The sequence below is a fragment of the Apteryx rowi genome, unplaced genomic scaffold, assembly GCF_003343035.1.
Source record: "Apteryx rowi isolate R43461 unplaced genomic scaffold, aptRow1 scaffold_75, whole genome shotgun sequence".
NCBI lineage: Eukaryota > Metazoa > Chordata > Aves > Apterygiformes > Apterygidae > Apteryx > Apteryx rowi.
In genome coordinates this window covers 2,564,977-2,588,915 of record NW_020451038.1, presented here as the reverse complement: position 1 = coordinate 2,588,915, position 23,939 = coordinate 2,564,977, and the positions used below count along the sequence as shown (strand labels likewise).

Here is a 23,939-nt window from a genome sequence, read left to right as displayed (position 1 = left end):
AAACAGCCCCAGCATTACTGGCTAGAGATCTTAAAGAATGTAATCATTTGATACGCAAAAGCCCAGTGGCAAACTCTCTGGCTCCTTTAGGTAAGAGTGGGCAGTGCCACCACCATGGTTTAAATCAACCATCTTGGATCGCTTAGTGATTCAGAAAAGGGTTGTTTACACACATTGCCCTGAGAAAGAAGATGAGCCCAGATGGGCCATTCAAAACCATTGGTCTGGCCTTTACGGATCCAGCTGTAGGCAAGGACTGGGGTGAAACATGTCGTGGGAAGGCAGATAACACAAACATGAAAGCAGCACAAAACATGAGAGCCTATAAATAGCAGGAAATAAAGAACAATACTGTGATAAAATCCATAAGACAATAAAGACCAATGTGGCAGAGACCGTTTCCCCCCCACCCTTCTCCAGAGTTTCTCGTATTTCCCAAAGCTACAGACATCATCTGACTGCTGTGTGGCAAAGTCCAGTCAGTTAAGCACCAACTCAAGTGCTTGGAGCCTTACATAARGTATTTCAAAACCCTGTTCCTTTTTCTTTCTTGATGTCCTGCCATGGCTATTGTGGTATTTTAAACCATTCCCAACTCACCAGCTTGTCAGAGTGAGGAGAAAAGAGGGAAAAGGAAGGGGGAAAAAAGCCTTATGGAGATTTAGAGTCATTAACAGCCTTTATAGGGTTTCAGACATTTTTGTGGTCATTCTTTGGAAAGGACACATCCATGATGAGCTGGGGTTTATTTTGCCCCTGGCATAAGAAATGAGACTGTTTCCAAGAAAATGTTTGCTGTTTACCAAGAGGAGGGCAAATGTAACTAGAAAATAGAAATGGATGTGAACTAAGAACGTTGTTTAAATTTTGGGTAATCACCAGCTCCTGACCTCGCCCCTTTGAGCTGGTTCGAGAACCAAATAAGTCTCTCACAGCCTCTCCATAGACTTAATCTGTGGATGTGCAGCGGGCACTGCAAAGCTCCCTCCCTTCTCTGGCCAGAGCAACTGAACCCAGTTAATTATCCCAAGAGATATTCATCACCTGTAAGCCTCGATCTCAGAAGAACATGTCCTGTCAGGAGGTAACTGATCTGTGGGACTAAAATGTCGTGGGAAAAGCTCACCAGTGTATGTCTTACTGTTTTGAAGTGTAAACTCCTTTGGGGTCGGGACCAGGTTTTCGTGGGTATTTCTGCAAGGCCCAGCCCCATGGTGCTCTGATTTCTGAATCAGGTCCTCAGATGAGGTAACACTAATTTACGTTAAAGGAGCTGTGCTGATTTCTGTCAGTGGAGGGTTGAGGCCTTATTATAGGGAACAAGAGGATTATACTGGCTTCATGTCAGAGCTGGGATTGGAACTCAGGAATTACTGGACGGGTCATTAAATTGCATCTGTTAGCTCAAAAGAGGGAATTGTGCTGAGGAAAACCTCCAAGAATATCCGCTTTAATGGCAAATCCACTCACTTTTTGCTTGCCTTGTTATAATATGTCTGCCTGCTAATGAACGCAGCTATTTGTGCTCAAACAATGGAGTTGCTCCCTCCTGGCCCACCCAGTCCTCTTACAGGGTGTCACCAAAAGTCCCACCAGGGAGGCGCAAGGACAAGTTTGGAGATGACGCGAAGGGAGAGGTGCGTTACACAAAAGGCGACTGCCTTGGTATGAGTGGGTCTACAGGAAAGGTTGACTGGCCAACAGTGGTACTTCATGCCCCACTGTGAGGCATGGCGAACAAACAGGGGATTCGTTTCCCTCCACAGCCAGGGGTTGGATTTCTCCAGTCCTGTGGACACTGAGGGCAGGCAGAAGGGTGTACAGCAGAAGTGTGTCCCGCATTATGCTCTTCAGCTTTGTGTCCCTTCATGCTCCATTTTGTTCTTCTCAATTCTGCTGTGCGGAAGCAGAGAGCCTCAGAGGATCTCCCTTCTCCCCATGGGCCGCTTCTTCCTTCTGAGGCCATATTTTGATCCTAACTAATGTTTACAGTTTTTTTCTGAAGGATAGTGGGACAGATATTCCTATTCCACTTTTCATTTTTGGACAGATGAGAAGATTATGAGTGGAAAGATGAAGCAAATTAATTCATGTCTTATGACTCCAGCCCAGTGCTTTAACCACTGTCTACGCTCTCTCCTGGACTAGTGCAATGTTTGTAAGGGGTACTGGTGGCAAGACATTTGACTTCCTCGGATTTATGAAATTTTGCTTGTTCTGCCTTTCTTGATCATTAGCCCATGAGGCAGCTTGCATGTTTTTCTATATCCAACACTTCTCTCTTCCTCTTTTTACATTTCCAGGAGGACTTGTTCCTTAGAACAGATGAACCACATAGTGAGCAAATGAACAGGCCAGATTGTCTAGTGCTCAGCACCCACCGTTGAGGCCAGATTTTCCAGAGAACTCAGTTTCCAAGAAGGCATCTAAATAAGTGACAGATACTCAAAAGTGGAAATGTGCCCACTTATTTTGGTGCTTAACTGGTGCTAGAGCTGCTTTGAAAAACTTGCTCTGTTATGGCTCTTCTCTCTCCCTTCCCCTACATGGCTTCCAAATCTCCCTCCTTTGCACCCTGTTTATGTCCTTCTTCCATGCTTGCCTTCGTGCCATCTTCCATCCTAGAGGTTTGACTGGCCTCCTCTTCTTTATTACTGCGTTCTTCTGTCATCACTCAAAGGTCAGCGTGTACGTATACTCACATTTCCTCTAAGGGGCCTTTCAGGGCTAACCTCCCCAAATGCAGAACATATGTGCAACATAAATTAATTGTTAAGGCCAATGCTGATTGAAGTTTGGTAATTCAGCCTACAGGATATACCATATGTTGGAACTGTATTGTCCAAGTTTAGATTTTAAACTCCCAGGGGCAAGGACCACTCCTTCTTCTATGTTTACATAGTATCAATAAGACCAACAGTGCTTGGGTCTGAAATACATTAACCTTAGCCAATACATTGTTAGGTTTAATAATGACTAGTTAACATTAAAGGACAATGGATAAAATATATAGACAAAGCCACATTCTGGCAGAGATTTTGTCAAGTTTTTGATGCCAAATTTCTACCCAAGTAAATGGTCGCTGTTCATCTGAATCCTAGACATTGTCTTGAAAATCTCACTCTTGATGTCGCACCATCCTGGTTTTCCCTTGCTCACCAGTAGACACTAAACAGCCATGGACAGCTATTGAGGGTAACTTAGCCAGAGTCTACCTAAGTGAGAAGTCTGGAATAGGAAGACCCCTGAATGAGATGCCAGACACTGAGCTCTGGGAATCATAGAGTCATAGAGTGTAGATGGGCAAAGGAAAATAAAGGTTTTGAATAAAATAGCTTAATGCCACTTATTATTATTTATCTCATTAATCTGTAGTCCCCAGAAACAACACTCAAAGGTTACTGTGCACAGGCCCTCCAGCGGAAGGATAGGAGAACTATAGGAATAAATCCAAACCCTGTCTGAACTGACAGGCTGTTTTTCAGTGCGAGTTATGCAACATGTTAGTACCTCTAGGTATAGGACCAGTGGGATTTAAATTTGTACAGCAGATGGTCCATGCATCATTGCTGGAATGCGCCTGCTGACCCGAGGGCAGAGCCTGAATGGACTTCAAAAGAGAAACTGAGCATGCTTCAAAGTGTTATTGTTTAAATGTTCCACTAAATGGGGACTCCGGAACAAAATATCTAGCTGAGGTCAGTTTGAAAAATGTCAACACACATAATGAGAAAACAGCGTGTTGTGTGAGAAAGAATATTTCATAGGGGTATTCTGACTATTTTGAGTTGTAAAAACACTTTTATCATGTGTCAGCAGGTTGTCATAATCTAAGTGTCTTTCCTTGTGAGCTGGAAGCTTCATTTGCTTGTGTTGGAAAGAGCAAGGCATGTATGTGAAGGTCATAAAAGCCTTCGGAAAGTGTGGTTTGTCCACAGGCAGGTACACTGGGAGAACTGTCACCAGAACTTATGGCAGGGATATGTGGCAGTGCATCACTGACTTAGTTTTAACAGCATCCCTCCACTCACTTTGAATGGAAGTTTGTAAGGACCCAGTGTGTGATTTAAGAGCATGATCCTGTGATTAATAATCATGTACTGTATTCTCTTCTATTCCTTCCAAAGCCTGTAAGGCCCACTCATAGCATATTCTTTCACTGGTGTAATCCACAAGTTTTGGCTTTTCCTAACTCAATTCAATGGGAATTTCAGTAGGAAAAGGATTGGGTTCATGTTCACATCAATAGGACTAATACCATGGAGGAAGATTTCTCATGTGAGTAAAAGGTAACAAGATCAAGCCCTTGGTAAGAAAGTAAAGATTCAGCCTTTGAATTCCTGGTTTGGTTGGGCTGCATCTTAGGCATTGTAAATGTCCATGGTCCAATAGCTTTTGTTCAACAAAAGGTTTCTGTGTTGGCCACTGGCAATTCAGCATGGGTGGCTGAAAAATAATTTCCTTTGCTGGAAGCTAACAGCAGCAACCTGAACTTTCATAGCACCCTATCCTGCTGGGGCATGCCTCTGTCTTGATGGAGGCATGTTACAATAACACGCAGATTAAAAGCTAACCCTCCCCGCAGACGTAATAATGATCCAATGCCAGGAAGAGCAAACAAGACCCATGTTAAAGAAAGGGAAGGCTTTTTCGTGTCACATATCGATATTCAATGAGATCAACAGCCTTGGCACGCTGGGGTGAAAAGAAAACCACCAGGCAAGGTAATAAGCTAAAGGGCTCTGGAGACCTGTACGAAAGTGAGATGTCATTAAATCACGGAGATAACTTAGCCTGTTTATAAAGTCTCTGTATCATTGTAATAACATGTTGTAACTGACATAAAACTCAAATAGCAGTCAATGTAAGTGGGTCAAAAATAGCATCCACACCCTCTCTGGAGTCCTGCTAGGTACAGTCAGTATCACAGTCAGCTGCTAACTGTTGCCCAGATTAAGCAAAGACTGTAAAAATATACCTACAGAATATGCCAGCAAAGCATTTAGGCTTATGCTTATCTTCAGTGTATGCTTAACTTTAAGCAAGTATAGAAACTCTTTGTTAAATAAGACTTTTAGACCTGCGAAGAACTGATAAAAAAAATCATTCAGAATTTCACCTTTTTTATTCTGTTTGCCAAGTGCTACAAATAGCTGATAGTCAATTTGCAAATGGTTGCAAGTATTCAGTAGACAAAATTCAAAGTGTGTCAGTAAGTTAAAGGTAATCTGTTATCTCTGTGTTCCCAAACGCTAGGAGATACAACACATTTCTGATTACCATAATTAGTTTTAGGAATACAATACTTTTTCTCTGGAAATACTGTCCATGTCACTCCAAAACAGACACACTCTGCAAACTCTCCAAACTTTAACTTGTTAAACTGTTCATGGAGAATTAAAAAAACATGAGTAAAGACAAAGTGAATTTGCTTAAAAATCTGGACAAAACTTTGCACAACAGGGAAATAAACTCAAGTAAACCGAAAGCAAAGATATTACATCCATTACTCAGTTCCCCTTTTTTTACTAGAGTATAATAGGACTATAAACATTTTCTGTCAACAGCTTACAAAGAAAYTCGTTCTAAAAGTGATGCATGGTGAGAACTTGCATCTAAATTGGGTACATCTAAATTAGACTCTGAATACAGAACATTCCCAAAGGTGGCTCTTGGTTAGAGCTAGTCAAGCAATACAAAAAGGAATTCACAAATATTAAAAGAAAAAACACCCTCAAACCTCACAGGAGTACTGTCTGCTTACATTCATTGTGCAGAAGCATTTGGGGAACAGCATGCTTATTTGGGAGGCTGTGGGCAAGCGGCAAAACTTTCAGAGGCATTAGCAGAAATTATACTCAGCCCCCTAGTTCTTACAGAAAACATGTTTTTTGGTATTCTCCTCTTAGAGTGCAAAATGTGCCTAAGTGTTTTGCTGAACAAGGAAGGACTTATGAATGCACTGGGTGAGGCCTACAGCATTTCAGTTCTCAGCTTCAGTAGGTGGCAGAGATTCTTTAAATTCTCTCACTCATTTACATTAAGCAAACAAACAGAATTCCCAAACCACAAAGCCCACAAATTATGTATGTAGCTAGTCTATGTAATCACAAGTTCCCTTTATGGTTACTTTTATCTTCCCTCTCTCTCAAGCTATCCTCTGAGTATATTGCTGCCAGTCTTTATTAAGGCCCCATTCTACAAACATTTATGCGCATGATTTACTTTATGCTTTTAAGCAGTTGCAGAGAGTTCAATAGGTGTTATATAGATAATGAACTAGAACACAATAGAAATGCATATCTGCACAGATCAGACCGAACCAAGTGAAGTTACTTCTATACATAAAGTTCAGCACATGAGTAAGAGTTTATAGGGGCTTCGCTTGTATGTTTTACCAGAAATATTGTCTGTGTTTGTACAGCACCTAGCACAGAGGGGCTCTGAATAGGACCAGGATCCTCAGGTCCTGATGTGCTGTAAGTAATGAACTGTTACAGTTAATATAATTAGGCAGCAAATAGCAAGCACTCAAAGTTCACAAAGACTCTAACAGAGGTTATTGGAATACATCTGCTGACGTTTGCATCTGTAGACTGCTCATTCAAACCCTGCCTGTTTTGGGAATGCTAAAAGATTCCCACCAACCATCAGCTGCTACCTGACCTCTTTAAAATAAACTTGTCTTAATGGGCATGTGCCTAGATCACCAAAGAGACTATCAAATTTGGCACTGCGCTGCAGTGAGAAAGCCAAGTCCGGGTGGTAGCGATTGCTCTACGTTCTTACTCTCAGATATGCTATCATGAGGTCAAGGTCGGGGCACAGTGATGTGAGGCAATGAGCCCTCTGCCTGCACTGGACCTGTTTTGTGGCTACATTATCATTATTCCAGGCATTTGCTGCACACCCACCCTCATTATATGGATGTACAGTTAGTACCAGCTAAAGGAAGGATGAATGACTGAAGCACTCTATCGAGGCTTTAGCAGACATTCAGCAGCTGTATCAGCATGCCAGGCTGAGAGGCACAGCCAGCAGCTGGCAAGACATGTTTTATGTAGTTTTGTGAACATAGGCCATGCAAATGTATTCAGAGGATGTTCTAGAGGCAAATTGGTTGCAGCTAAATTTGCCCTGATGCTCTCAAGTCTGCTCGTTAGAGCCCTGAGCTTGAAAATTAGCTTGAACTGATGAGTTGAATTGGAGCTGACTTCAGGATCTTTGCATATTAAGAAAACCACAACCCGATTTAAATGTGTGCATGTCCATGTGGCATGGAAATTTGGCTCTCCACACCTCCTCCTGCTGCTCCCAAGACCAGGGCTTCACGAAGTTTAATCTGTAGAAAGCTCCTTAGTAGAAGAGGCATCACTTTTGAGAGCTGAGGAACAATTTTGCCTTGGATTTTTAAGCTAAGTAAAAAATGAAAAGATGATTTTTCTCTTCCATCATGGTTTTTCATTTTTGTATCTGCATTTCCTTTTTCCTGTGGAGGCATTCCATGGCAATGAACTCATGCCTTCCTTCTCCTGTTATATATTCCATTACCAAAGGTGAATAATCAAGACAAATACGAAGAATGAGAGAAGTACATACTTGCTTACTCAGATAATGAACATGAAGGATGAAGTCACCTCAATTCTGAATTAAAAACAACCACGCTGGGATCCTGTTATGGTGTCAAAAGACACTGGAAGGACTTGGGATGTGTCAATGGCAGTGGTACTTCTACTTCCTTGGACCTCTTTCCCTTGTAAGGGCAGCTGTTGAAACCTTTCTTTCACTCGAACATTAACTTTACGCTCTTAGATATTAGAAGGAAAACTTTGAGTTGAGCGGTGGGTTAAGCCAGTTTCTCCAAGACAACTGGTGTACAGATTGGCAGTACGTTTACCCTATGTGTGGCTGCTTCTGCAAACATTCAGAGAGGCTCAGGGCAGTGGCTCTGCCATCTCCCTGCCTCCATCACCCTCTGCCAGACGTTAGCTTGAATCAGCTTTGCCCTTGTGGCAGCTACACTGTGTCTGACCCCTGTGTGGGTGTACAAAGGTGGGAAAAGGGTGGGTCGTTTCCTGCTCTTAAACAACTGTGCACAGTTAGCTCAGGGACAATTGAGCCTCTCATGTTTATACTGTCTTTGTCTGGACAAACTGTATGGATACAGTCCCAATGCAATCACTAGGAGATTTTCTTGCTGATTTTCGTGATACCGGCATTTGACCCTTGATGTGTCTTTTAGGCATCTCCTTCTGAAACAGTGTGTCAAGCCTCTTAAAACTGCATTGCTGGGTTTTATTTTTTAGCACTTTTTTTTTGCTGTGAAGATCAAATTTGTGCACAGGATTATAAGAGATGGTCTTCTTGGTGCCCTGTAGAAAGTAAATGGCACCTGCCTGTGACATGTTATATGATCCCTTTCCATAGTCTACTCAGGTATCCTCAAAGAAATTGACACCAAGGATGTCCCAAGGGATTGGCCTTCCAATGCCACCTTCCAGGATTTGAGAACTCAGCTCAATGTAAAGCTCAAAATATTGCTGAGATAGCCACAGATGTTCAATATCTTGAACTTCACAGAACCCAGAAGTATTTTGCATACAGCAGCCACAATGTAAGGGACTGCCTGCCAAACTGGAGAATTTTTCTTCCTTCAACCTTCGGCTTTTCTAAGTGTGTTGTAGTGACTGGTCTCCAACTGTGAAGAAACACAGAAAGCTTCTAATTTAGTAAGTTTTCAATAATCCTAAAGAAGCACTTTCCCCTCACCCCCAGAATAGCACAGTCTGTGTGTTCAAAAACACCTTCCTAAACACCAAACATTGAAAATACTTTCCCAGACACGTAGGCTGGGATAGAACTCATAGTATAGGTGCACTGACATTCAGACAGTGCACTGACATTCAGAGACCCTTTCTCTACAGATTCCTCCTTGCTTTATTCTTGATGGTGTCTTAGATCTGCAAATAGGGGAGAAGGTCCTGTAGAGGTGAGACCACCTTGTACTCAAGAGATGCCAAGGGACAGATCTATTTGGATTTCTTGCTTGCCTTTGCATTCAATTTGTACATCATCCTGRAACTGTATGCAATTTTTCAGCCTGAAAAACATCTGGTAAAAGTGCTTAGGAAAAGATACAGATTTAAAATAAAAACAAAAATAAGCCCTACTGAACAAACAAAACCCTCTATTTGTCTCTAGAGCTTAGTAACTAAAAGATGATGGCATAGAAGCTTCCTGGGTTTATCCATCCTCAAACATCCCTTTCTTCCTCAATGACAGTGATACTCCTGAGAAAAAGTCCAAGTTGGTAAGATCTAGTCTTGCCATCTTTTAGTAGATTATTCCTAAAATAAAGAGGCTTTTCCAAGCCTGGTGGTTTCAGATGTTATGATAGCTGTTTATTCATTTGTCCTCTCTTTCCATGGAACTGGCAATGGCTGCTATTTCTGTATCCAATACCACTGTTATGTCTGTTGCTCTAATCTAGCTACTTATATGGTCTCCACCATCGTAGTGTTTGAGCACATCCCAAGAATTAGAAAAAAAAAAAAAGAAAAACCCTAGAGCAATAACAAACTCTCTCTTTCTTCCTTCCCAGCCTGGTTTTAATAGAGTCTTGAGTTTTCAGGCTTGTATGTGTGTGAGGAACTTATTGAGGAAAAGCTAAATTGAAGAAATGGGTTCTACCTTCAGCTGTGAAAACAGTGTTGGAAGGACTGGCGTGGGAGAGACCACACCGGTGACCTGTGCTGCTACAGTAGTCTGCGAGTACTAGATGTGCTTCCCCTAATCTTTTCTACTCCTTGGCTCCTGGTTTGGTAGTGTTTACCATGATTCCTGGAATTTGGGAAACTATAAAAGTTATGAAGGGCAGAGGTAGACATGGGTTTTTCTTTTGACAGGAGAAAGTCTTATTTCTGTCTGGAGAAGAGTTGTCCTGAGCAGCTCTGAATGGATGTGTTTCTTGTATTTATTCTGACCACTCTTGRACCAGGATCAGAGTTTATGTCTCTCTCTTCTCTGTGTTTGTCTGGGGATTGTTGTATACTGCTCCAGTGGGCGCTGAAGTCACCCGTGATGAAATATATCCTGCAAATTCAGTCTCTGTTTTCAGTAGCTTTCTCTCTAGAAGGCTGTGGCTGGTTTTTAAAGATTGTCTGGAGCTTAGGCTTATCTGCTCACCTATTACCCCGTTTCGGCATGCCAGCCGGGCAGCCCAGGGGCAGGAATGGCTACAGGGCCTTCATGTTCATCTCGGTGCACCTGATTTTTAGGGAACAAAGCGCAGTTTGTGCACAGGAGATGGGCTAGAACGTCTGTGGTGCAGATTTAAAGACAATAAATACTACCTGAATAAAAATAAGGTGAAGCTCTTGCTGTACACTTTGAATCCAAGAGCAGCAAATGGAAGGACTACCAGTGTATAAAAATATAAGTAAACATATGCCAACATTAATTGGAGAAACATGTCCTTCTCACTGACCTTAGCCCACGTGGTTGTACCTATGCTGTAAGGGATTTCATGAGCACTTGTTTTCTCCTCTGTAGCCAGTAGACAGAAACCTCATTTCCAGCTGAGGGATTAAGCTGCATGTGAGGAAATGATTGAGTACATTCTTGACACACCTTTTTTTAGACCTGGATCAATGAAAAGAAGTATCGTTATATCTCATAYTTGGGCTGGAAACTAAGCAATTTGCGTAGCTGCAGGGATGAGATATAGTTGTCTCAGAAGTTTTTGTTGGCAATAGGACAGGCAGCTGTCAACACTTCAGTCTAGAAGTAGATGCAGCTCATTAGGACAGTTGGATAGCATCAGATTAGCTGGGTTTGGAGATACGGTGAGACAGGAAAACACATGACAAAAACTGGCATCTCAAACCATTCCCCTTCAGAAATATTACCTCAAAACCGAGGAATGTTGTGGTCGATTGTAGCCAATATCAGTAGAATATATCCTAATTTAAGGGCAGTCTTGCCAAGTATTTCAGCATGGGTTTCAGTGCCCCTAGTACATGTAAAAGTTATGGCATCAGTTCTGGATTAGTTACTCCAGTAATGATGTTCCTGGCATAGCACTCCTTGCAAACACGTACTTTGGAGGAGTTCCATACCTTTTTTTATTGTCAACTAGAGCTGTGGTGGCAAACTGTGTAAAATCCATCCAGAAAACTGGAAAAAATCAAAGCCAAGGGAAAAAAAATCCTCAGACCCAAGCAAAGATGGCAAGACCTTTCTTGTGTAGACCCAAAGCAAGGTCTGAAATCAAAAGGATATGGGACAAACTATATAAAAGTGATAAAGAAGTGCGTTTTAGACTAGCCCTTAGATGACTGCCTGAAATACTCTGTTCAGTTCTGGTACCAGAAAGATGCTTGCAGACTGAAAAAGATTTGAAGATGAATGACAACAACAACAACAACAACAACAGCAAAATAGCTGAGGGGCAGTAGGGACTAGTTATGAAGAGAGATTAAATAGATTTGGCTCAGTGGCAAACAATGGTACCTAAGGTCCTCAATAATAGTCTGTGTGTATTTGAAAAATTTAAACACCAGCAGGCAGATGAAGTGTTTGTCAGCACGCAATGCCATGATTTGTATTTGTGTCCAAATTCTCTTTGTTGTGAGCACACTTCTCTTCTCTGAGCTGGCACCTTATTTTTGCAACCCCAGCAGCAGTGATACTTTGTGTTTCTTTAGGACTTTTCATCAGATGATCCCCAAATGCTTTACAGAAGTGAATTAAGGGAGCATCATGTTAAAACCTAAAAAAAAAAAAAGTAAGATTAATTTCTTCCTCCCAAAATGCAGCCACCTCTGGAGTAGACTAAAGGAGGACCTGGATTCTTCACTGAGTGAGATTCTTCTCTCTTTACATTACCGCAGATTCACAGAGGATGTGGTATCCACCATTAGTTCACTTCTGGGAACACTAGGAGCAAAGGAAAGAAAGGTTCCCCCAACACTAAGAGTGCACTGCAACAAGCAGCACTGGCACTAGAAGTTTTCTCAAATTAAAGCTTAGGGGAAGAGTAGAACTGCAGAACTTTGCCTGAAGAGTATTTGGCTGGATCATCCTAACTGTTGTCTTCATTCGTAACCATTATGAGGACATACAGACAACAGTTTGGTGTTATTTCTCTGCTGAGCAGCACCTCTGCTTACTCAGTACTGATTTAAGGTTGCTAGAGCAACATTAAAGCCACTTCCTATAGAGCATAGGTGTGCTTTGTAGGCCTCACAGGCCAACAAAGTTAGTTGAAGTTATGAAATTTCATGGAGGAAATACAATACAAAGAACCAAGAGGTGTGGAAACCTTAAATGGGGATCTAACTTCAACCACTTCTTAGTCAATGCTAAGGGAAAAGAGGAGTGTAATGGTCTTATATTTAACAATTTCTTAATTTTTGAGACAACTTTTATTCTATTGATACGCATTGCTAGAAAAGGAGACTGCTTTGTAAGGAAAAGAAACAATTTTATTTAAATTTGAACAATGCTCTTAACAGTGCTATTTCTGTGGACACTTAAAAATGCCTGTGTAACATTGTTTTAAACCTTATACTTGTATTCACAGTTCATTTAGCTTTCATTAGGCTATCCCTAACAAATACTCAAATGCCAGAGGACTTACAAAACTTGTTGGGTGATTTGCAAAATCTTCCAGTGTTGGAAATTTTTATAATGATGAAATATTTTATTAGTTGCTTCTATTTTATCTGTCTACTGGTTATTGTCACATGAATGCTGAGGGCTTTGCAGCAAGGAAGATCTACATTCCTTAAAGTACTATTCCTAGGGGTTAAGCTAAAATACTGTATAAAGACTACTATCCATTATTATTCAGAGCATTAATCTTCCTCTGCCATTAATGAGACTTTAGTTGAGAAAAAAATTGAACAAAGAATTCACATCTGGTCTATTTACTAATAAAATCCCTGGCCATTTCTGTAGAATTTGATTTGCTACTCAATTGTACTGGTGTAATACTGGGAAGGAAAGTTCAAGATTTGCTTAACCTGGAGTTTCTTTTCCAATACACTTCCTTCTGAATTCTGCAGACAGGGGATTTCTTGAGCAGTGTTCCTCAAGAAAAGTATTCCCAGTGCTTTTGATGTACGGCTTTTGCTTCACTTGCTGTTCTGTTGCCTWGGCTGTAACGATAGTACCGCAACGTCTGTTGGTTTCCCTTCATAGTTTCAGAAACGTTCAGAGTTTGGTTTATGCCGAGAGACTCATAAAAACATGGACCATGAGTTTGTGGCCATGTCTCTGCAAGTAGTGGTAATGAAGTTACTCCTGGAATATTGCAGCTAGTTAAAATATTACCTTACTAGAAAGTATTGGCAAACTGAAAGGAGTAGAAGACAACAGAGCCTCGAGGGACTCACCCATAATGACAGATTAGAAGCCATAAAAATGGCTTTTGAGCCAAAAGTGTAACAAGTGTTATTTTTGACGGCAGCACAAACACTAAGGTCAGTGTAGACTTTTATACAGAAGCATGAGAAAGGTCTCATTTACCTTAAATCTATAGCTGAGCTGAGGGATGTAATTACAATACATTTATCCCCGATCCAGACACAACATGGCCAAAAACCTGTGTTAGGTAGCTGGGATATAACCAGGCTAGAATCCTGAACAAACCAGTGACTTAAACTAGTTCCTGGCACAGAGGTTCCCTCTACATAACGCATTTTTTGTATAGCAGGCTAAAGTATGGACAGCTGTCTTGTAGCCATGTCCCCTGACCCAGCAACTGTTGTAGCAAGGTGTTGAGCTAATTGGATGGCATCAATGAAGAGAAAATGCCCTTTGACTATCAGAAAAGAATTTCCCACAGTGTGATCCATTCGGCTGGGAAAGAGCCTCCTACAGGCACCCAGAAYGGACCCCTGCTGACAGCGGGAGCACCTTGAAAACTAGATTGTGCAAAATGTTAGAGATTATGCAGTACGCAGCAGTCCAGCACAGGGATGGAGACAGGTGACTTGTGAGATGCTAGAGGTCTGGGAAGAGCCACGTTGGGCTTTTGCTTCTCTTACAGCTCTGATTTCTTCCCTGCCCAAGTTTAAGTGCATTACTCTGTCCTGTCATGTGATTCATTTTATAACCCAGAGGGGACAGCTGAATTCCTTCTACAGCAACAATATTTTTTGTGATGCCAATGCCATGACCTTTATTCATAGAAAACAAAGTACAAATGGAGAAAGCAGGGTGGAGCTCCATCAGAAATGTGATGTAAACAGCTACAACGATGTGGTTGTGCTCTTCCAAAGCCATTTCCCACCAGGTAAGGATCTGAGCAACAGGCATTGCAAACACAGCGAAGATCCTATCTGGTATTTTGTTAAGCTAATTGCCTATACCTAAAAGCAAGGTCTAATAAAAATTGCCAAACTGAACTTTCGGTTGCATCAAACAACAACAACAACAACAACAACAACAATAGCTTCCAAAGGATTTAATGGAAACAAATTCCCATTCCAGGTACATGCTGACATTTAAAAAATGCCAGTCACTTTTCTGGCATTCATGAAAGTAAAAAGAACAAGTCAGTGGGAAGAGCTCCTGTTTTGTTGTGGAAACACATTCTCCACAGTACCCTTGCAATTTCATCCTGAGGCAAGTTTGAAATAATTCATGCTTTTGCTCTTTTAAAAATATCATCATGTTTGGAGCAAACAGCTGTGATGCTGGTGGAGGACAGCAGAAATATGACCTGGATTCAAATCTGCACCTTACTGGGAGAACTGGGAGCTTTGTCTCCCGTAAGTGAACAGAAATTCATGCAGCAAAGTTGCCAGGAGCTCCAGGGCTGGCATGAATTCACCTTGAGGGTAAACTGAGTTTAAGCCAGGTGGAGTGGGCATGTGGCAGTGGCCGCTGCACCCCGTGGTATTTGTGCCCCTGACACCTAGCCAGCTGATGGGTGTCCATAAAAGCTGTGCCCCCTCCCCAGGGCTTTGCAGGACCTCCGGGGAATYGGTTGGAAAGCCTCCCAGGGCTCCACCACACCCTGCACTGTGGAGGTCTGCCCCGTGATTTATGCGGCTCTGTCAGCAGGCAATCCCGGGGCCTCGCTGCTCCAGAGGACGCCTGGCCGCTGTCACAACGCACCACGGGACGCGCAGCTCTTCTGCCAGCTCCCCAAGCAGCGCCAAGGCGCTCCGGGGCTTGGGTCGTGGCGAGGAGGTCCCTCCCTACAGCACTCGCTCTGGGGGGGCCGTGCGGGCTGAGGGCGTCCTTGTGCTTGGCCGAGGTATTCCCAAATCCGCCTCCGCTGCGCAACAGGGCACTGGGATGCGTTTGGCCCTTCCCAAGGAAATGTGGGAGCTTGGGGTCAAGTTTTCACACTTCCCTCTGTGAATTTAACTAGCCCGACAGGCAAACATGCAAGCATAAAAATAAAGCTCTAGGTCTTTGGCTGACTCAGATAGTAAGAAAAAATTGCCCGGTGCTACAGRCATCCAGTGACCAACTGCACGCAAAATATTAACCCTTTGTTGCCCGTTTAACCATCGTCAAGTGGTAGGATTGGTCTTTGATACAAATCCGAGCAGACCAGCATTGGCCAGAGAGTTTTAGAGGTGGAAATCTGTATTTCTAGAGCTTCAGGCTGAGCTCATTTCCCCCCCTCCCTTCTCCACGTCCATGTAGAAACAACAAAGCAGGATTGCTCTGGCTGGGAGAGCCAGGTAGCAGGCGCTCGCTGCAAGGCCACAGCCCCAGCTTGCAGCCCCAGCCGCTCGGCAATGCCTGCAGACAGGTCTCCGGTAGGTACCCTCGCTACGCGGGTGCGTTAGGGGTATAGCGTGCAGACTGCGACTCCAAGCAGCATGCAGGATATACTGCAGGCATTTGCGTGCACGTGCTGAAGTTAGTGCTCCCCGAACCGAGACGAGGCGACCGGCGGCATGCCTGTCCGGACACCGCCTTCCCCAGCCTCGGCGCGCTGCGAGAGCAACGGGTGCTTTCCCACACTTGCGGGAGCGTGGGTGGCTGGCTGGCACAGGCGGCAAGCGGGGCGAGAAAGTTACTGATGTTTCTCAAATACTCATTTAAGGCACTCTGCCGCACTGCGCGTGGGTACGTTCAGCTCTGACTGGCACATGCCACCGCCGCGGCTGCAGTCCCAGCTCTGCGGCGCTGGGACCTGGCCTTGCACTCGCCTCAGCCGGACACTTTGCTTTCCTGGTTCATGGGACAAGTAAGTAGGTACCTGGCAGGGAAAAACATGCATGTTAGCTGTGCAGTGCGAGTTGAATGTGCACTTGCCAGACTGAAAGGATCCCGGTGTGGTCTCGGGTGTAGGCTGGATCTCGGGGAGGCAAATACTCCTGTCGTTGCCGTTCTGCATTGCGTTTGACGTAAGAGCTGCAGGGATAAGAGGGCTGGAGGGCCGGGCTGCACTCTGAAAACCTGAGCCCAAGGGTGACTGAAGGAGTCCTGCAGGCAGGGTGAGGCTGCTAGTGTAGGGGTCTTTGGGCATTTCTCCTTAGCATTTGCATTTGCTAGCTCGTGTGGCTCCCCGGGGTGCCTGCCTCCCGGTCTGTCCTCACTTCCCGTCCCTTCTCCTGCAGGCCCCGCTCAAAAAAGCTCAAAAAAGGTCAGAGGACGAGTCATCCACGCTCTAGCTCCTCTTCTTCCTAAATGGGTCAGTCTTTCAGTAGGTGGGGAAGAAGCATCTCATAAAAATACCGTTGTCAAGGCGGCTTCTAAACAAGGCAGACACACACCCCGTTAGCATATAGGAACACGCAAGAAAGCTCCCTAAAACGTTGCCCTTCCTAATAACAACACGAAGTGAGTCGCGCTGGCTTCGGGCCAGTTCAGGAGCTTTCTGCCTGGGGAGGACATGGGTAAACTTTTCAAAGCCTCTCTCTGCCCAGGTTGGGAGATGGAGTCAGGTATCCTGAAAGAGAAGTGCAGGGATACCGCAGCGAATATTGCTGAATTTATTTTAGGCAGTGGAGATTTTGGCTGAATGATCACTTGAGAGCATGCCAAAGGCCCAGAAAAGGTAACTGCTTAGGAAGGCTCAAGGTCACCCAAGCTTATAAGGCTGCTGGCCTCTCCGCAGTGACATTGCTGCCCGTAGGGAGCAACACGCTCCTGCAAAGGTGAAAGCAGAGGCATCCTCCTTGGAGCATGTGGGCAATGCTTAGAGCGTGTGTGCCCAGGCGGTGCCAAAGGACAGCGGGAACGGCTACACGGGAGCTCTGAAACGCCATACGTGGATGCTGTTACGCTGGCCTGCAGGGCAGTTAAAAGAGAAGCTCCCTCAGCAGACTCGCTCTCCTCTGCTTCTTCCACCAGATGCAAGCAATTTGTTTTGCATTTGGACTGATAGCCTGGAAAACCAAAGTGCTGTGTTTGTTAAGTTTATATTACATGCTTGCTTTCCAGTTTTGTTAATTAAAATCATGTAACTGAATGAGCAGTTACGGGATAGCTTGCAGGGTTTATTCTAAATGTTCCCTGGATTTTTTTCTGGCTTCTCAAGCATCTGATTCTGGCTTTCTCTGCTTGCAGTGCGTTAATTCACCTAGCTAGAAATCGTATCTGTCTGAACTAGTAAAGCATGCATTTGGGAATGGTTTTGTTTCTTAGAGTACGTTCTSTTAGTGTTTGCCTACAACTGCCAGTGTAATTTGTCAGAATAAACTAGGCACTTTAAAATCATTTTTTATACACTATTCATAAGTGTTTCACCATCCCTTTGAGAGGGAAGGGAGCAGAGGGACCCATAAACAAGTAAAAAGAAATATGAGCATGTATGAATACTCCTGAGTGATCATTCTTCTTCCTCCTCAGAGGGTTTAATCCATTGGCTTGTCCGGACCAGTCACATAAGGTGAGAGGGCTCCAGCGGTGTCTACATTAGTGAGCTCACCGCCATAAATTTCTGGACTGTTTTCCACTGACATGTCTGCTGTCACCTGGGATGTGGCCAGGCCCACCGTGCCCAGCTTGGTGCCCAGCTCCACATGGCAATGGAAGCRGTTGGGCAAGGCAGCCTCACACTGTGCTGAGCTTTTACTGCGTCCAGAAGATCTGCCACAACTCCTTCCCCATCACCTACCACTCTTACTTCTTCCGACCRTTTCCCAGCTCTCATACGGCCTTTGCAGCACCTGTACAACCATCTCAGCTCTGCAGGAACTGGTGTGCTCGCGAGGCCGAGGACATTTCCAAGCCAGCCATGCAGCAGCGTAATATTTAGCAGGAGCTTGATGGGCAGAGCAGGGAGAGAGGCATTTTCTGACCATTGTGGGACATTCGAGGGGGGACGAGACAGCTGGACGCACAGCTGCAGCACTGCTGGGCAAGGCAGGGGGAAGTAGATTGGCCRGCTCAGTCACTCTTGGGAGGACAGGAACGCCGCAGCCCTCTTATTTCTGTTATAAGCCAAACAGCACCATCTTCAAGCAAACCTTGTGCTACTGTGCTAATAGAGGACTCGCTCCACTGGGGGAGCTGGTTTCGCTTCAGCTGCCTGGATTCAAGGCTTTACTGTCAGGACTCAAAACTTCGAGCGTGGACATGTGCAAGGCCACGCCGATATAAGCATGATTTACTTTGGCTGCGGACAAAGCTGTAAGCAGCTCAGAGAAGCACCTGCGTGCTTCTTTCATGCAAGAGTGAATAGCACCTTAACTCAGCAGTCCCTTTCTATGCAAATCGCTGCCTGACTGCTCCTCATTGTGTAAAATAATGACTCCGGAATTAGATCCAACAAGATGACTTTTTTTTGCAGCAAGTACGTTCAGAGACTTAGCCTTTCCAGGGCTTGTATCTTGGTTATTAATAGCATTCTTTGGCTTCTTTTGGAAAATTGAATTCATGTGATAAAGAGGAACTTTATATATCAAATTCTGATGCAGAACTTCTGGTATGAGTGCTGTGGTGAAATACAGAAGTGGAAAATGCAGGTTATGTGGTAGAAAATTATTTTCTTTTGTGTTTTTTTTGCAAATTCAATAAGACTGAGCCAGCAAAGAACAATGACACCATTTAAAAAAACATTACCTGTTGATCTTGTCCCATTAAATTCAGTGGCAAATTTAGGCAGGCATTGCAAGATTCGATAAGGGCTGTTATTTAGTAGTTAGTTAGTTCAGGTGAAAAATGATTAAAAGAGGTAAGTTACAATGCCTCTAGTATTAGGTAAACTGATTTAAAAACAGAATTTTCTGGGAAGTCTAAAAATTGAAATTACTAGTGCCACATAAAATAAAAAGAAGAGTACAAATTTGGATCTTTGCACAGAACAAGTACTTTAGAATTTTCTTCAGGGAACAATCCTGTGTTGGCAAAGGAATTGTCAAGAACAGACAAATCTTTTTCATCTTTAATTGTTGTGATTCTATTTAAAAATTACAAGAGCTCATTTTTAGCATGTAGAATGCCGTTGTGAAAGAAAATGAATTTCCTGATTTTTCAGTGACTGACTAAAATCCACACACATACTGGTTATTTTGATTTAAGGAAAAAGGATTTTGTTTCTTTATCCTGTTACATAACACTGGATCTGTTCTCCCTTGAATACACAAGTATGTTTATCATTAATYTTAAAGGGAAACAGTCATCCTTCAAAATCTTTTCTGAATTTTTATGTCTTTTTTACAAGTTAGACCCCAAATGACTGCATATGAATTAAAGATGAAAACACATTGTTTATTTTTTTAATTAGATTACTTTAACCTCATTTTATGCATAGTTGTTTTTACTGTCTTTTTTTCACAATAGCAACAGCAAACAGAAAAACGTTGTTTTAAAAGTGACTTAAAAAACGCAAAACATATGGTTCATACGGCATCCAGCAGGAGACAGAGTACCTGTTATTGTTTTTTAACTTGTTTTTATGAAACTGGCTAGCTTTCAGTTTGGAGACATTCTTTAATAATACCTGTATTTTTCATTCTATAGTGCATTCCTTTCATGGACTTTAAATTGCTCAGGAGCTCTTGAAAATCACAATGTAAACCTTTGGAAACACGAGAGTCTTTTATTTCCAGGTAGCTGCCTGCCATTTAACTGGAGCTACTTGACTTCTTCCAAAGGCCAGTGTGACCACTTTGGTTCCAGGCTAGTTGGTTCCAGGTTTGCCCCTCGCTTTAGGGATCAGCCCATGTAAAAGAACAGACATTTCTAAACTTGCCTGGTGTTTGGAAAAAGGTCCGTTCCAGCCTTTCAGCCTTGTTAAGTACCTCGAGTTAATGCCATTTACTTGACATAAGAAAAGAACCAGTGGAGGCAATCCCATAATGGCTAGGCAGTTTCAAATATAAGCAAAATAGGCCACCACTAGTACTAAAATTACATTGTTAATATAATTTAAAGCCAGTGGGACTAATTTTCAAGAAGAGCTGTAGCTTTTCATTRTTTTTGTTTATTTGTTTGCTGGACTAGTGCACTACTCCATCATCTGCAGGTTCACATGATGGGGGAGTGTACAAAAAACCACAGGTCATGTTTTGATTTTTGTTCGATTTTTATTTATATAGGATTTGATTGGATAACTAGGAAAAATTAACTGTCCTGGACATAATTTCATCTAAAATAAACACAGACTAAAACTACAGCAACTTAGTGGATTGCACGGATTAGTGAAATATCCTGGTCTGTAATAGCAATAGCAACAATTCTATTCCCCGATTTAGTAGTGCTTAAAATCTGCAGTCCAGAGTCACTGCATGATGTGCAAATCCCTCACAAAATCTGGCACCCTTTTTTGAGTTCAGGGTCCTTTGCCATATGGGGGAACCCCCGAGGCTGCCCCCATATAGTGCTGTATGCAAAGTCTGCATTCAGAGAATCATTCATGTGATGAGTTTATTCAGAGGATCCTTTTGCCATCCTTGCCTACATACCCTTTTTACATGTAGTGCTGTCCACTTGTTCCTAGATTCCTGCTGGACTTCGTGCCTGGTTACATTTTGCTTTTTTATTTTAATGTTTATATGTAAAATCTTTTCAGTCCCTGCAAGACCTGCTCATTGTTCTTGCCCCACGTTGGTCCTGAGTCCAGTAAACATGTTCCCTTTGGCAGCCAGATATTGAAAAGAAACAAGTTCTTCTCCTGAAAAAAAAAAGCAAGAAATATTAAATCCATTTCAATTTAAAACAAATGAGAATTTGCTGAGGATCCTCTAAACCAGGACATGATATCCCTCCATCCATCCACCTATCCCGATAGAAAACTGACCTAACTCTGCCACACATTTGTGCTAATGTGCACCCATCTGCAAAATGAGGCACTCACATCACTGCCCTCTGAGACCTCTTTTACAGGGTGCAAATACAGAGAATCTCATTTGACTTTACTGTCTTCTCAGTAGATTTCCACATGTTGTGGCCAAGCCTGGGATTTGGCCCAGTGTCTTTTTTAAACCCTGTGACCCACACGTGGAGATTAAAAAAGAGTTATGTTATTGGATTAAAGAGATACAAAAGGTGCATGCTGTATCCGCACCCAACACCTTTCCATAAAGCAGATCAGCCTGTTAATGGGGAAAATAGCCTCTAGGAAAGAGGCAGAATGCAGAGGAAGGTGATTACTAAACTGCCTTGCACAAGTGTGCCAAAATGTGCTGCTACAGCTGATTTGCAAGGCAGTCACAAGAACATTATATTCTGTTTTTGTATAGCCTCTTGCTGGATAAATTTTAGACATGGTAGACAAGCTGTTGGAATTACACCTTCCTATAACCGGTATGATTTTGGCCTATCTTATTTAAGTTTTGGTTAATGTTTTCTTGAGAAGCGTTTCGGGGGCTAGGCTTGATTCTGCTATTAGTGGCACCAGCGCACATAAGAACTGAATCCATTGAAATCAATGGAACTGCAGAACTAAAAATACTGATAGGAGATTAAAACCAGACCTACAGGAAAAGATATAATTGAAGGCACCATTTGTATACTTAATGCTATACATATGCATATGCTTTGTGATTTGGGCTCCAACTTCTGAATTCAGGTATGTAACTGAGCTGGTGAAGCCAGAGGAATTACGGCTGCCTTACGTTGCTGCAACCGAAGGCAGATTTCCCCCCCAAACATTCCTTAGGCAGGCACATTCTCAGAAGTTGTGCTGTCTCATAATGAAACAACAGACAGTGATGCACATATTTATGACACAAAAGGACTAATTATTATTATTATTATCCCRCTTAGTTCCAGGTACTGTTTACATGCCTCTGACTTCAAAACAGCTTTGGGCTTTTTGCAAACACAAAGAGAAACCATGTGCTTTCTGTGGCTGACCTTTTTTTTTTTTTTTAAATGGTGAGAAACAACAGAACAAGAGAGAGCCAGAGACAGAAAATACAGGCTTTGATTCCTCTAGAGAACTTGAGCAAAATATTCCACTGCTGTCAATGATACAGCTGTGCTGGCAGGATCCTGAGCACAGATGAGGCTCCAGCRGCTACTTACGTTTCACCGATGTGACTGCTGGTTTCTAATCTACACTGAGGCATCCTCACTGCAACCGAATAAGTGGCTGCACCGGTGCAAAATGTTTTGCCTTGTTCCCTAGCGCAGCCACAGCCGCTTGTGTTTGTGGTCCCTCGTGYAGCAGGCAGCTGTGTCTCACAAAATGCTATAGCTGCCTTCAGCGGAGGATGCCTACAAAAGCGAAGCTGCAGTGCACAAGAAACCTGAATCACAACACGTAGGTGGCAGCATGCGCTACATCATGTAATTAGTTTAAACCAGTCTGTTTAGAGGAGATAGCTCTTCARTTAGTTGCCTTTATCATCTACCTGTATCTATTTTGCACTTAAGAGACCTATTCACTTTGCAAATCAGCTTGGATAGTGGGAAATGGCAGAGCCTGTTAGAGTCAGGCAAAAGCACTGGTGCTACCCTGGCATATTGTATGGCAAAGGACGAGTTTTCAGAAGGGGTGCAGCTCTCTGCACGCTTGCATGAAGAAGCCAAGGAAAAAGCCTTTGCTGGAGACTTCCCTGGAGGTTGCTGTGGTGGAATTTGATCCCAGCAGCAACCTCGACACAGGTGACAGGCGTCATAGGGGTGGCTCCTGGAGACCACTGTCCTCGTGAGTGGGGTGGGAAGGTAGGGGTATCGGGGAGAGCAGGGCTGCACGGTCTGTTTGCTCTTCTTTGGTCAGTCTCTGCTGTTCCTAGTGCACAAGGCTAGCACGGAGGGACTTCTGCAAAACACACGCGGCGCAGACACTCCTTTTCTCAGCTACTCTGCCCCCACAAAGCACACTGATATTTTACAATACACAGTATCTTACTAGATCTCCTGCAGAGGTTATATGAAAATGCCCAGCGATTCTATCAGCCGCTGTATCCTTTTGTTAACAAAAATACCGCAGACGAGGGGAGGGGGAGCGCGGAGACATTTGAGTCATATACCCCTTCGCCTGCAAGAGAAAAGCCCCAGCCTCCGGCGCGCTCAAACCACACGCGGCGCGAAACAGCGCCCTGTTCACGTCTGCTGCTGGTCGCCCGAGCTGTACTTTGTTCCCCAGCTCTGAGCCAGGGTGGCTGGTGCTGGGGACTGCTCTTCTGGGAGGAGAGGAGAGGAGCCGAGAGCCCGCGGTCCSCCCGGCACCTGCCAGGCCGCACTTCCTTGTGCTTCCTCGAGCAGAAGCTGGTTGCCAAGACCAAACGCCCCAAAAGCCTTTCTGGACCACACCGCACGGGCCGGCTCCGCCGTCGGAGCCCTCACCGCCTTCCCACGGGAGCCGGCGCCCACGGAGGGGGAAACCCGGGGGCCGGGCAGCCGCCGGGGCACGGGGACAGCTCCGGCACCGCCGGATGCTTTGTTTAAAGGGAGGCCGCTCTTTGTTTCAATAACAATTAAAAAAAGCGAGAATAATTGAAGACCGGCAGCCGGCGCCCCCTCCCCGGCCCCGGCCCCGGCCCCGGCGCCGGGAGCCGGTCCCGCGCCTGGCA

The 23,939-nt window shown here is 43.8% G+C and overlaps 1 protein-coding gene across 2 annotated transcripts in view; it reads left to right on the top strand.

Annotated features, from left to right (window-relative positions):
• The window catches only part of SLC6A6 (solute carrier family 6 member 6), a 91,935-nt gene that overhangs the window by 10,698 nt on the left and 57,298 nt on the right, over positions 1–23,939 (top strand). The window lies entirely within an intron of this gene.